Source organism: Symphalangus syndactylus, chromosome 14 (genome assembly GCF_028878055.3).
Source record: "Symphalangus syndactylus isolate Jambi chromosome 14, NHGRI_mSymSyn1-v2.1_pri, whole genome shotgun sequence".
Taxonomy (NCBI): Eukaryota; Metazoa; Chordata; class Mammalia; order Primates; family Hylobatidae; genus Symphalangus; species Symphalangus syndactylus.
Genome location: NC_072436.2, coordinates 7445549 through 7461586, shown reverse-complemented (window position 1 = coordinate 7461586; position 16038 = coordinate 7445549).

Below are 16038 nucleotides of genomic sequence, written 5' to 3'. Positions count from 1 at the left end.
TTGATTTCACTTCCTAGTTTTTTTCTTAAAACAAGTACTGAGTATAAAACAATATAAAACAATATGAGAGGGTCTCTCTCTTCCCTCAAGGGTAAAAGTAAGATTGCAACAAATCTAAACTTTATGGAAGTCAAATAAAAAACACTTAAACATATGTAAATAATTGCATACATAAAATACTGCATTAAAATGCCTCCTAAGTGTCACGTAGTCTTTAAACAAATATATTTTCAATGATGGCACAGCTTTTTGGTTCCGTTTCTATTTTAATCTCTGATATTTGCACATACCTGTGCACACCTGGAAACACCTATTACTGTTTCAAAAAGACAACTATTAACAAAGTTCTTACATACACCTGCATATCATGCATTAGAAACAAGTACTTTATTCATTTCATGTCTTCAAAATTATGTTAATATACTAATCAGGTATTCCATCCTTTCTCCAATATGATCGTCCTAGAATAAGCTACCCAACTTTCTCAAAGATGCAAAATGACCATATTTAAAGTTTGGATGAAATTTAATTCATCTTTAATTTGTTTCTGTCACTTTACTATGTTCTGGGGTGTTTTTTTAATCTCTCTCTCTCTCTCTCCTTCTCTCACTCTCTGTCACACACACACAAACACACATGCCTGGTGCTGTCAGCTCTGAGATTTCTGATGATCAAGAGAAACAGGACATCTTTTAAACTTGAAGTACATTCGTATGTCAATGAATGACAACGTGTTTGCGCCATTACAGACAAAATCACAGCAGTCTTTATTTCCAAAAGCCAAAAAAGTAGGGCTCAATCAACATAAAATGTCATAAGCAATAATTAAATAAATGCCAATAGAATGACCTTATAATTTTCAAACTCATGTCAGATAAAGCTATAAGAGATATGCAAATGCCATATAACGTATGATATTAATACCTGTGTTTTGTGGTATTAAGAACATGAAAAAATAGAAAATTCTATGAAGTTCAAAGTTCTTTAAAGTTAGATGGAAAAGGCATTCATTGGTATTCCCACGAAGTTTTACGGTTTAGTTGGAAAATACACATATGTTTCTTAAGAGCTAAAATAATGCATTCGACATACAGACAAAGGACCAATGTAGGTGGGAGGGCAGAGTTCTGTGATTAGACAGGAGAATTAGAAAATCTGTTCCAAGTAACTCCAGGGAATGGGTGGTATAACTTCCTCCTTGATGTCCGAGGGTCACCAACATAAAAGCTCTACATAAGTTTTTATTAGTAGCTCAGAAAAAAAAAATAGAATCTAAAAAGATCAAAATCCTGGCAAAGATTTCCGGTCATAATAAATCATAGTCGCACAGGATGACATGATCTCCCACAGCATAAGACTTAGAATTAAGTGTTTGGTATTGTGAGTATCTTCAGTTACCAGATAGTCGTTGCTTTCATGATGTGTACACGTCTCCTTAGCCTCGGCAGGGTTTCCAATTAAGCATAGAAATACTTTAAAAATCTGAAATCCTAGTAAAGATAGTTTGGCATTGGAAAGGATCCAATCTGTGTTGGAAAAAATCTACATACGTGTAATGTTTAAGAGAACTTCGCTTATGAGAGAAAGCTTCGTTTTGTTTTTTGAGAGAGAGTCTCACTCTGTCGCCTAGGCTGGAGGGCAGTGGTGGGATCTCAGCTCACTGCAACCTCCCCCTCCCAGTTCAAGCAATTCTCCTGCCTCAGCCTCCTGAGTAACTGGCACTACAGATGCACCCCACCACGCCGGGCTAATTTTTGTATTGTTAGTAGAGACAAGGTTTCTCCATGTTGGCCAGGCTGGGCTTGAACTCCTGACCTCAGGTGATCTGCCCTCCTTGGCCTCCCAAAGTGCTGGGATTACAGGCATGAGCCCCCATGCCCAGCAGAGAGTGAGTTTTAAAGGTACAATATCTAATGTGCAGTTGAGTACTTGAAACAGATATTTGATTTTAAATTTCTTACTAATATAAACAATATTGGAACATTTGGCAAAGCGTTTGGATTCACCATATTGATTGTTCTTACAAAAATAAAATTATCGGGGAAATTTTGTTTGTAGATGCAGACACTAAAGAACTTAAGTGAAATAAAATATATTACATTTGGAATTCTTAGTGAATTGGAATGATGGTTTCATAATTTCAAACTTAAAATATGTAATTATTCGCTTGATTTTGACATGGTATTTTAAATTGATATTTTAGTATTTATATATTATTTTGGAACAACTAGATGCATTTTAGGGTCACTATTTTTATTAATTAGATTTATAAAAGTTATTTAGATATGCAGAAAAAATTTACTGTCCTAAATTTGAAGCACTCAAAAAATAAGTTATAAAGGTTTATAAATAAATTTAAAAATATTTGAAAATGTTTTACATTTGTAACCAAGATTAAAAAAATTCATAAGCCCTTAAAATAATTGCTGCAATTTCCCATTTTAAAAATAAAATAATCTCAGTAATGAAAGAGACCTAGAGAAGAACTAGGCTTATAAATCTATAAATTGAATAGCAAATGTTAAAAATGAGCTTTAGAAGTTTTCTCTGCACAAAAAAGAAGACAAAAGAAGTCATTAAACCCTACATTCATTTTTAATTACAAGTCGGATATTATTTAAGAGAACAATAATATGTCCCCTTTCATGTAATGTCCAGAATTCAAAGGAACCACAGGATGTCCTGTCGTTTATTCTCCGAAGTGGAATGCAATCAGTTCTGCAGATAATACTGATTAATTTGAGCCAGGCTTCCACCTACATCTCCTATGCAAATAAACTTTACAAGGCCTTTCATTACATTATATACAAATATTTATTCTCTTCCTCAGTCATATTCTAATTATAGAGGCTCAACAAGGTAAGTTTAGACTGACAAATATCTATGCTTATTGTTATAGATTCACAAAGAGCTCCTTCTTCCTTATTAGTCAGATAATGTTCTTTCCTTTTACCCTATAGACAAAGGATGTGATTCATTAGGAAGTATTCCCCAACAGAGAAAATGTTTATGTAAGCTTATTCATGTGTTCTTTTCAAATGCAAGATAATTTAAATATTCTTTAAATGTTTTTCTTTTCTTGAGAGTAAAAAAAAGGGAAACAGATGTTTTCATCACAAACACCATTTACCAACCAACCCAAAATGCATGGCCATTTATATTAAACAAGAAAACAACTAGAATATGTGATTGCCTACATTTGTGCCATATAAATTCATTGTCGTTACTCTCAACTGAACTCCTGATGCTGCCTAAAAAAAAGAGACCACGTTTATTTTCTCAATTCAACCCATCACCCTTCAGAATGACTATTTTAACCTTTTACCACAAACACAACTCTGTATTTCCCTCTGCTGTCCTTAATCTTTGTCTCTTTCTTCCCTGAAACAAACAAAAGCCAAGACAGGAAACTGTGCTGCATCCTCCTCTAGTCAACCTAACGCCAGTCTTTCCTATGGCCGCTCCCCCACCTGTGGAGGAACATTCCAAAGTCAATGTCATTTCTTCCACCTGAAACAAATTTTACATGTGCTACCACTGTCCTGATTTTGTGTTTCCTCCTAAGCTCTTCAGTAAGATTGTCAACATTACCCATCCTCAGTCTCCCTCTCTTATTCCTCTACACGGTCCAATTCCATTGCTGCTGGCATGACTTGACCAATTTAGCTGCATTCACTACTGAAACAAAAGGGCTAATCACTACTTTGTTCCTATTGCAGACATTATTTATTGACTGTGCAAGATTACTAGACACAATCTAGCACACTCTTTAAACACACACATACACACACACACATACACACACATACACACATACATACACACACATACACACACACACACGCAGTTTTCCATGTGCTACCAGTTGTGTTCCCAGGGAAGGAGAATGTCAGATTGATACTAACAAGAAGGATGTCTTTTATGGAATTCTCTTGGGAGCAATATCTAGGAAAGTAGAGAGAAGCATGGTAGGACAAGGAGAGAAAGTGGGCTGGATGCAGCTTCAGCCTATGGGGACACTGGTGTTAAAATAACACTTCAGAGTTGCATAAAGGCCAAGTTCTAGTTGGAACGGGTAGACTGTGCCTTCATATCCGTCTGTTGATCAGTCATTGGTTGCAGGCAGTTGAGGCCACCCTTAAAGAGGGCTGTGATCACAGCACCCATCATACAATGTAACCTCATTCTGAGGATGTTCCTCACACCTCTATAATTCTTGCTTCTAGATTGTTCGTTACCAGGTCTTACTTTTCTACTTATTTTTAAAGTGTTTTCCCCACACTTTTCCCCACTCTTCTTGCAATATACACTCAATGGAATCTCACCTACTCCCATTCTTTCCTTTAATAATGATAGACTGAAGGGACCCAAATTTATATCTGTACCAGATATTTCTTCTAGCTCTAGACATATATTTGCAAAATCTGCTTGTAGAATTCCACTCATGATTTTCCCCCACTTCCTGTTCTTTCCCAAACAATCTTTCTTTTTTCTTGCTCCACAAACAGAAACTAGAATGATTTCTTTAAAAATACAATTGAGGTCAAGTTACCCTTCTGCTGAAACTGTTCGGTATCTTCCCAGTACCCTTCAGATAAGGTAAGAACATTCTTAAAATGACTCTTTCAAAGCTCTGCACATTCTGATCTACGTTTCTTCCTTAAGTTCCTCTCTAGGTTAATTTTACTTATTCATAGTTCCTCCTTGATCCCTGTCATTCGGTGAATCTTTCTTTATTTTTAAAGTATCTGTTTAAATGGCATTTCTTTAAAACCTCTTACTCATTGTCCAAAAGTACTTAAGGATTTTGTTCTATAATATCACTCTATCTTTGTGTTTATTCAAATGACAAAATTATGTACTTTATTCTTTTGTTTCATATATTTTTCTCCTGTTTGACTGTGAGTTTCAAGGGGGCAGGGGAATAGATTATCCTATTTTTTTTGTTTTTAGTCTATACCTAGTGCCTAGAATAAGGCTTCATGCACAGAAAACATTTTATGTATGTATATGCTGAGAAAAGCAGTATGATTGAAGAATGCATAAATAGTGACTGGAAAATGAACATGCGAATCCCAGCACTTTGGGAGTCCGAGGAGGGCAGATAACGAGGTCAAGAATTTGAGATCAGCCCAGCCCACAAATGAAACCCCGTCTCTAGTAAAAATACAAAAATTGGCCAGGCATGGTGGTGGACACCTGTAATCCCAGCTACTTGGGAAGCTGACGCAGCAGAATCGCTTGAAGCCAGGAGGCAGAGGTTGCAGTGAGCCAAGATCGTGCCAGTGCACTCCAGCCTGGGCAACAGAGTGATACTCTGTCTAAAAAAAAAAAGAAAAAAGAAAATGTACATGCATAATTTAGCATGTGTTTCTACCACTGAACACAGTGTGGGCAACATAGGAATATATATCAGGATGATGCAGATGAGGAAATAATTCTGAATTATTTAATCGTCAGGATTTACAGCTAGGATTATTTTCAAAGGCCTATTGATATACAATGGAGATGGATGAGCATGTACTACCTGAGGGCAGAAGAAAATCTCAATGAAAAATAGGGAGTAGAAATCAGAAGACAACAAAGAGGATGGCAAGATAATAGCTTTTCCAAAGTAATACAAATGAACACACTGAAAAACAGGCATGGGTAAGTTCAGTATGGCAAAATGTCCAAATATATACTGGGAAGCAAATGGAGAGTTTTATCTTGACTTTCGAGGTGAATAGAGATCTACAGGGATAAACAATATTTTATAGCTGAGAAAACACATGTGAAAAAGGGGAGAAATGGCCGGGCGCAGTGGTTCATGCCTGTAATCCCAGCACTTTGGGAGGCCAAGGCGGGCGGATCACCTGACGTCGGGAGTTTGAGACCAGCCTCACCAACATGGAGAAACCCCGTCTCTACTAAAAACATGAAATTAGCTGGGCATGGTGGCGCATGCCTGTAATCCCAGCTACTAGGGAAGCTGAGGCAGGAGAATCGCTTGAACCTGGGAGGCGGAGGTTGTGGTGAGCTGAGATCGCGCCATTGAACTCCACCCTGGGCAACAAGAATGAAACTCTATTTCAAAAAAAAAAGAAAAACAGGAGAAACTTGCCCCAAATCATTTGGTTAAAAAGTAACATATTTAAAATGTGAACCAGCCAGGCGTATTGGCTCTCACCTGTAATACCAGCACTTTGGGAGGCCGAGGCAGGCAGATCACCTGAGGTCAGGAGTTGGAGACCAGCCTGGCCAACATGGTGAAACCCCATTTCTACTAAAAATACAAAAATTAACTGGGCGTGGTGGCGGGTGCCTGTAATCCCAGCTACTTGGGAGGCTGACGCAGGAGAATCACTTGAACCCGGGAGGCGGTGGTTGCAGTGAGCCGAGATCGCACCACTGCACTCCAGCCTGGGCAACAGAGTGAAATCCTGCCTCAAAAAAAAAAAGTGAACCAGTTTCTTTCTAACCTCCAAATGCACAATATTCCACGACACCAACCCTACACAAAAGAAATGTGTAGAAGTTTATAAAAATCGTTATTAACTGATTTTTTTTCAGCACCAGAATCAACTATCCTGACTCTAGCTTTAGAAATGTAAGTTAAAAAAAGAGGAAAATAACTTCGAAGGAAGTAATTCTTTGAAAGCCGTTAGGACAACACAATGATTTGAGGGTCTTGTGCTTTTCCATGAAAAGGTGGGGCTAAGTCTGTTGTAGAGGGTGAAGGAGACACAGGAGTTACAAATGTGCCAACACCGTGGCCCTTGGAAATAATTTGTAAGATCAAATGAAAATCGCAATCGAGACTGTCACTTTTCGGTCAGATTGTTTTCAATAGATAATGAGTGCAGGCCCGCAAATGTGTAGGGGAATTATGTGGCATATCAAGATACATTTCTGCAAAACATACTCGGTGCAATAAGGCTTGTGCATTCAAGCAGGAAACACAGCAGGACGTACAGGAAGCCAGTGTCCAAAGAGCTGAAGGTGACCCTGTGGCCTTTCAATATTCACACTAAGAAGCAAAAGCAATAGCACGGCCTATCCTGGTCGGTGATGTGTGTGTGTGTGTATGTGTCACAGCTGCATTAGATCAGACCACGTGGTAATATTGTCTAAAGAAAGAAATAGAAAATACATAGAAAGCTCTAAACTTGTTTTTCTTTAGAAGTTATGTCCCAACCATGATAAAAGTGCTATTTTTTCCCCTTGAGGAAACAAAGAATAAACAACGATAACATTTCTACCCATTTTTTTTTTTTTTGCTGTTATATCCATTTTATGATGCTTTGGAAGGACTATTTATTCTTACTTTTAAAGCCAGTCAGAATGTGTTTGGGTTTCTCTTATTTCTGTCTTTTTAAAGCTTCAACATAAACGTTGTTTAGTACATCACACATTGCAATATTAAAAGAAAACCCTATCTTGCCTAAATAAGCAGCATCGTATAATATCCAGTCGAAAATAACTTCAATGTGTGTGATATGAATATTGCTTTCGGAAAAATTTATGGTCTGTTTGGACCACTCAATATGTAATTATTAAACTAGGATGCCATAGTGTTTAAACAGTTTTCACATCAGAAATGTAAGAAGTGCTTCTCCTCAGCAAATGTAAAAGAACACAAATCACAACAAACTATCTCTCAGACCACAGTGCAATCAAATTAGAACTCAGGATTAAGAAACTCACTCAAAACTGCACAACTACATGGAAACTGAACAACCTGCTCCTGAATGACTACTGGGTACATAACGAAATGAAGGTAGAAATAAAGATGTTCTTTGAAACCAATGAGAACAAAGACACAACATACCAGAATCTCTGGCACACATACAAAGCAGTGTGTAGAGGGAAATTTATAGCACTAAATGCCCACAAGAGAAAGCAGCAAAGATCCAAAATCGACACCCTAATATCACTATTAAAAGAACTAGAGAAGCAAGAGCAAACACATCCCAAAGCTAGCAGAAGTCAGGAAATAACTAAGATCAGAGCAGAACTGAAGGAAATAGAGACACAAAACACCTTTCAAAAAATCAATGAATCCAGGAGCTGGTTTTCTGAAAAGATCAACAAAACTGATAGACCACTAGCAAGACTAATAAAGAAGAAAAGAGAGAAGAATCAAATAGACTCAATAAAAAATGATAAAGGGGATATCACCACCGATCCCACAGAAATACAAACTACCCTCAGAGAATAATATAAATGCCTCTATGCAAATAAATTAGAAAATCTAGAAGAAATGGATAAATTCCTGGACACATACACCCTCCCAAGACTAAACCAGAAAGATGCTGAACCCCTGAATAGACCAACAACAGACTCTGAAATTGAGGCAATAATTAATAGCTACCAACCAAAAAAAGTCCAGGATTCACAGCTGAATTCTACTAGAGGTACAAAGAGGAAGTGGTACCATTCCTTCTGAAACTATTCCAAACAATAGGAAAAGAGGGAATCCTCCCTAACTCATTTAATGAGGCCAGCTTCATCCTGATACCAAAGCCTGTCAGAGACACAACAAAAAAAGAGAATTTTAGACCAATATCCCTGATGAACATTGATGCGAAAATCCTCAATAAAATACTGGCAAACCGAATCCAGCAGCACATCAAAAAGCTTATCCACCAAGATCAAGTTGGCTTCATCCCTGGGATGCAATGCTGGTTTAACATACGCAAATCAATAGATATAATCCATCAGATAAACAGAACCAAAGACAAAAACCACATGATTATCTCAATAGATTTAGAAAAGGCACTTGACAAAATTCAACAGCGCTTCGTGCTAAAAACTCTCAATAAATTTGGTATTGATGGGACGTATCTCAAAATAATAAGAGCTATTTATGACAGACGCACAGCCAATATCTTACTGAATGTGCAAAAACTGGAAGCATTCCCTTTGAAAACTGGCACAAGACGGGGATGCCCTCTCTCACCACTCCTATTCAACATAGTGCTGGAAGTTCTGGCCAGGGCAATCAGGCAAGAGAAAGAAATAAAGAAATAAAGAGAAATAAATATTCAATTAGGAAAAGAGAAAGTCAAATTGTCCCTGTTTGCAGACGACATGATTTATATTTAGAAAACCCCATCATCTCAGCCCAAAATCTCCTTAATCTGATAAGTAACTTCAGCAAAGTCTCAGGATACAAAATCAATCTGCAAAAATCACAAGCATTCCTATACACCAGTAACAGACAGAGAGCTAAATCATGAGTGAACTCCCATTCACAATTGCTACAAAGAGAATAAAATACCTAAGAATCCAATTCACAAGGGATGTGAAGGACCTCTTCAAGGAGAACTACAAACCACTGCTCAATGAAATAAAAGAGGATACAAACAAATGGAAGAACATTCCATGCTCATGGATAGGAAGAATCACTATTGTGAAAATGGCCATACTCCCCAAGGTAATTTATAGATTCAATGCCATCCCCATCAAGCTACCAATGACTTTCTTCACAGAATTGGAAACAAACTACTTTAAAGTTCATATGGAACCAAAAAAGAGCCTGTATTGCCAAGCCAATCCTAAGCAAAAACAACAAAGCTGGAGGAATCATGCTACCCGACTTCCAACTATACTACAAGGCTACAGTAACCAAAACAGCATGGTACTGGTACCAAAACAGAAACATAGACGAATGGAATAGAACAGAGGCCTCAGAAATACCACCACACATCTAAAACCGTCTGATCTTTGACAAACCTGACTAAAACAAGAAATGGGGAAATGATTTCCTATTTAATAAATGGTGCTGGGAAAACTGGCTAGCCATATGTAGAAAGCTGAAACTGGATCCCTTCCTTACACCTTATACAAAAATTAATTCAAGATGGATTAAAGACTTAAATGTGATATGTAAAACCATGAAAACCCAGAAGAAAACCTAGGCAATACCATTCAGGACATAGGCATGGGCAAGGACTTCATGACTAAAACACCAAAAGCAGTGGCAACAAAAGCCAAGATAGACAAATGGGATCTAATTAAACTAAAGAGCTTCTGCACAGCAAAAGAAACTACCATCAGAGTGAACAGGGAACCTACAGAATGGGAGGAAATTTTTGCAATCTACTCATCTGACAAAGGGCTAATATCCAGAATCAACGAAGACTTTAACAAATTTACAAGAAAAAATCGAACAGCCCCATCAAAACATGGGCAAAGGATATGAACAGACACTTTTCAAAAGAAGACCTTTATTCAGCCAACACACACATGAAAAAAGGCTCATCATCACTGGTCATCAGAGAAATGCAAATCAAAACCACAATGAGATGCCATCTCACACCAGTTAGAAGGGCGATCATTAAAAAGTCAGGAAATAATAGGTGCTGGAGAGGATGTGGAGAAATAGGAAGGCTTTTACACTGTTGGTGGGACTGTAAAGTAGTTCAACCATTGTGGAAGACAGTGTGGTGATTCCTCAAGGATCTCAAACTAGAAATACCATTTGACCCAGCAATTCCATTACTGGGTATATACACAAAGGATTATAAATCATGCTGCTATAAAGACATGCACACATATGTTTATTGTGGCACTATTCACAATAGCAAAGACTTGCAATCAACCCAAGTGTCCATCAATGATAGATTAGATTAAGAAAATGTGGCACATATACACCATGGAATACTATGCAGCTGTAAAAAGGATGAGTTCATGTCCTTTGTAGGGACATGGATGAAGCTGGAAACCATCATTCTGAGCAAACTATCGCAAGGACAGAAAACCAAACACTGCATGTTCTCACTCACAGGTGGGAATTGAACAATGAGAACATTTGAACACTGGGTTGGGAATATCACACACCACAGCCTGTCATGGGGTGGGGGGTTGGTGGAGGGATAGCATTAGGAGAAATACCTAACGTAAATGAGGAGTTAATGGGTGCAGCACACCAACATGGCACATGTATACAAACCTGCACATTGTGCACATGTACCCTAGAACTTAAAGTATAATAATAATAATAAAGAAATGTAAGAAGTGCTAAATTATAGATTTTCAAATATTTAGGAGACATTAATATAATGCCATGTTTTTTCTGAACACTTATTAATCACAGTTAACAAAAACAAATAGGAATGATAAAGTTTTGTTAATATTTCATGTTAACTCCCATTTTTATTTTAATTAATTTCTGGTTTGAAACCATTGGAAATTTGTTTTTAACGAACAGAATTAAATATATTAGGTCCTTGATAGAATTCTTTTCCTCCAAAGAATATCCCCATCCCCCACTTTTAGCTAAGTGTCATAATATGTTCTTTTTTTTCCAGATGCTTCTTGTTCCAGAACTGTATACACAAGTTGGATGACTAAACTGATATTTGCATAACAAGAAAAGTGGTCTTTAGACAATTTGGCAAATATGCTCATAGCATCATTGCCAGGAACTAGCCCCCAAAATAGGATCACAGCAGAGTTGGAACGCCAGTGATAGGGCTTTAATTCCAAGCACACAACCAGAGTTAGAGAACACATTCAAATAACCAAGGCCTTTTTTTATGTAAAAATTTTTAATCGTCATGGCATTTCCAATGCAAATTTAAAATCTAGTCAGTAGCTTATTTTATTAAGAGACTTCATGGTTTTGACAGGTAATGATCTTTGGTAGAAAGGTCCCCCTCCTACTCCTCTTCCTCTTCCTTCTCAGGTCTATTCTTGATTCTGAAATTCACACCACTGGAGTTTTATACCACACCACAGTTAAACATTTTTTTCGGAATTTTACTATATTGCATTTTCCTGAAGATTTCTTTAATGCATGCCCTAGTTCTTTGGAGATTTTCAATGCCTGTTTAACAGCTTTCCTTATTCATTAGCAACTTCCTTTAGAATCTAACAAGTCTCTTATGATCCTGGAGTTCTGTCAATTGTAGTAATTTTTTAATGTTTTTATCACACGGTTGGGAATATTTCTGTTACTTTTTAACCTCACTTAGAAGCTTAATATAACTACTAAAAATGTTATATAACTCTTATTATTGTCTTCATCTTTTGTCATTATGAATGGCCTAGCCCCTCCACAGACAATTTGAGCCTATGATTTTTCATGGAAGAGGGCCTAGTTTAGCTTCATGTACTATTATCCTCTCTCATATTTGCTCTATCAGTATATATTTGAATATGGTTGAATTCTATAGCATGTATTTTATTGCTTTCACACGTTTTATTGTGCTTATGTTTGGATTTCTTCTCATCTGAGAAAGGATTGATTTTCTCATCTCAGTATATTTTTAATAAAATCATAGCTAAGAAAGACCATTTCATACATCTAAAAGCTAACTTCCTTTCTTTTATTTTGTCTTGAAAAATACTACACCCACACTTTTTGCCAATAGCCTAAGACATTTAGCCATACTAATCTATCCTATTGGCTCCTTGGCTTTGATTGATGGACGAACAAAAATAGGTTGCTTGATGTTTCCAGAAAATGTATCTTACCCTAATCTGTCTAAAGTATTCCTAACATAGGATTGTCAGATTTAGCAAATATAAATAGAGGATTTCTACTTATATTTCAATTTCATGTAAAAAACAAATAACTTTTTAGTATAAGAACATCTTAAATACTTAGAGGCTTATCTGAAGTTCACATTTAAATAGGTGCCCTGTAAGTTACCAGGCAATCCTGTCCTAAAGGAATAATATTCAAATCTCTCTTTAGCTTTTCCTCCAAATGTTGCTTAAAAATTTTCTGGGAAAATCATTAGTTTTATCTCCAGAAGCAAGACACTGTTGTCAGGAAAGCATGGGTTTCACTTTCTATTATTTTCATGTACTTGATTATTTATGATATTAGAACTGGGATCTCAGGAGTGGCCTTGTGTAGCAATCAATGATGGCTGACCATTGGTTGCTCTTTAGGAAAAAGGGTCATAAGCCCCCTTTTGCTCACTTCCCTGCCCCTTGAGATTAACTTATTGATTTAAATTAAAAGCATTGCATGCCTACTCTACGATGAATATTGTGATGTCAAGAATCCCACACAAGCAGCAAGATTCTGTCCACCAGAAATGTTAAGCATATGTAAACCGGGGGCGGGCGACTGGGAGGTAGCAGAATATGCTCTTTGTATTGATTTTAGTACCTGAACTTATGTGCTTTAATTGAGTTATACTTACCTATAAATTGATGCTCCCATCATTGAAAACAGCTTATGCTGTCACAGAATACATTGCGTAAGTGTATGGATTTCTTTACAGTCAACAAAAGGGCAAAGGTGACATGAAGAAGAAAAAATACGCTAACTAAATGAAAATTAGGAGTCATAAAAATATTTTTATAGAACTGTAGAAATGATCTAAATCTCTTTTGGTGGGCTTTCTTTGCATCAGTACTACAAATGTTGGATTGTCCCAGCTCAGTCCTCAGACATCTCTGTAATCAGTATCTTTTCAGAGATCCCTGAAGAGGGGTTCTGGAGAGCCCTGGAAGGTTCTTGAGACCTCTCGAGGCAATCCAAAATGTCTTCCCCAAATGACTTGGCCCATCATTTCACTCAGATATCTATATAAAGTCTCCCCTTAGACAGATCTTCTCTGACAACCCATTAGAAAATAGCAGCCTGTGTTACTTCATCACCTTCCCTACTTCACATTTTGTATAGTTCTGTTGCAACCTGAAATAAAGTAAGTTAAACCAAAATATAAATAGCACATTTGTTTATATTGGGTTTCCCACACAAGCTCAAAGAATGTAAGAACATGTACTTTTGTTTATTACTTTATCCTCAACACATTCAATAGTACATACCATATTGCATGTCTACAGAAATCGTTCATAATTCTTTTGTACAATGAATGTATTTTATCTGATAGTTTTTCTTGGCAGTGAAAATATGCTTTTTCCTTACAGCTGCTCTTATTGAAAGACATTCCTCTTAAGTGAGTTTCCTCACTCCAGTAATTGAAGAAGAAAAAGTGTATATTGAGAAAAAGCATGAATAGTATTTTATAACTTATTCCTAAAAAAGAGTTGATTAAATTTTTATCATTAGTGCAGCAATGAAATTTCTTTTAAACTCTGAAAATGAGGGCACATTCAGTGCCTTATATTTTCAATGCCTTGTGTAGACCAAAAATAGATAAAAACAAGAATCAGCAGGAAAGTAATATTGTATAAGCCAATCTCTAACAGAGTCACAATAAAACAAATTAATGTTTGAAATTATCACCATTAGGTCAAATCTATGTCTTGAGCTTCAAAATACTTCATTCCTTCAATGGTTAATCAGTGACTGACTACTGTAGGCTGGGTACTGGGGAGCCAAAAGAGAAATTAATCACAGTCATCAATTTAAAAACCAAAAACTCTGTCAGCCAAGTGTATGCAACAGTTTTGCAGAATAAACACAGTGAGTTTGGTTTAAGCAAAGAGAAATTTAAGTTTCCAGAATATTGGGGAGAAAGTGTCTAATAGGATGGTGGAGTTCATGTAGAGATTCTGGACTGGAAAAATGATTTGGCCACCATTAGCATAGGACTAGATGCCACTGAAGTGGCAGAGATCACTTAGAATAAATGGCAAACAAAAAAGAGGCCTTACTTCCTTGAGATTCTTGTGACTAGGAGCCAGACACTACAGAGCATGGAAAATATTTTGTAAGGTAGAGTTACCGAAGACGGCCTTTTTCTCCGAGATATGCTGACATGCTTAATGTGGGCTTTCTTTACAACAATGTGATCATTCCAACAACTACTAGTTCCACGATGTTTTTAGAGTTTACAAATGTGTTACTATAGTGAGTTTTATTGTATCTGAGCCTCGTGAGAGATTTACGATTATCCCTATTTTATGCAAAACTTCAGAAAGTTTAAATGAAAGGTCACAAATAGATGATTGATACCTAATCCACAGCTCTTGGATGACCTATAGCGTCAATGTTTTCAATGAAGAGAAGGTGATTTTCACCCCGTCCATCACTTCTAGTTTTTCCTAATTGTTCTATATGACTTTATTGAAAGCTTCACTTCAAAATCAATCTCTCCCCTTCTCAAGCTATCTTTCTTAATAAGGATAATTGTTAGGAAGTTCCCACAACTACCTAACACCCTCTAATTCCCAAGACCTTGTGAATGCTTCTGACTATTAATTTTGAAGGCATCCCAGAAATAGAGTTTCAGTTTGATTATAAAGAAAATAACATTTTGGATATTATTATATTTAAATATTAAGAATTATTTAAAATTAATTTTCTGCCAAAAATTCTTGGAGGGAAATGAGAACAAGAGTTTATTTAAGAAGTAGTATTTTTTTTTCTACAGATCGACTTACTAACACTGTGGTTCTCCATAGAAATAAATAAAATTGACATACATAAAAAAGGTAGAGAATACTAAATATGCCAAATAACGAATTCCTTTAAGCATACATATATATACACATATATACACACATATATATACATATATATAGGCACACACATATATATACATATATATACACACACACATACATACACATGTATATATACACACACACATACATATATATACTTTTATACCTGCCCACAAAGGTAAGTTTGTCACTGCTTAGAGAATGCTGAAAGCAAAATGAAAGAGTTCCATCAAGTGGTCATATCAAGACACAGCAGTTAGTATTTCACCAATACAAAGAGGAAAACAGTTTCTGTGAAATCTAGTTCAGACATACATTTCTAACCGAGCTATCAAAATTTTATGCCATGCAAAATTAAAAAACACAATTAAATGCATTTTAAACATTATTACTAATTCATTTTCCAATTCATTTTTAAACTGCAAAGAAAATAGAAACTATGTAATTTTTATTTTGTCTTTTTCATATTGAATACTCTTTCCATATAGTTTGCAGTTGAAAATGCGTGGTTATAATCTTAATTTGCATGTTATAGTCATCTGTTTAAATTAGCAGGTAAACCACAGGTAATACTAAACTAAGTATTTGGATTGCACCGAAAATTCAGAAACTAACTTCTTGCAAATGACCTATACATCTTAAAATAGTACAAAATAAATACAAAGAAAACTCAACTCAAGG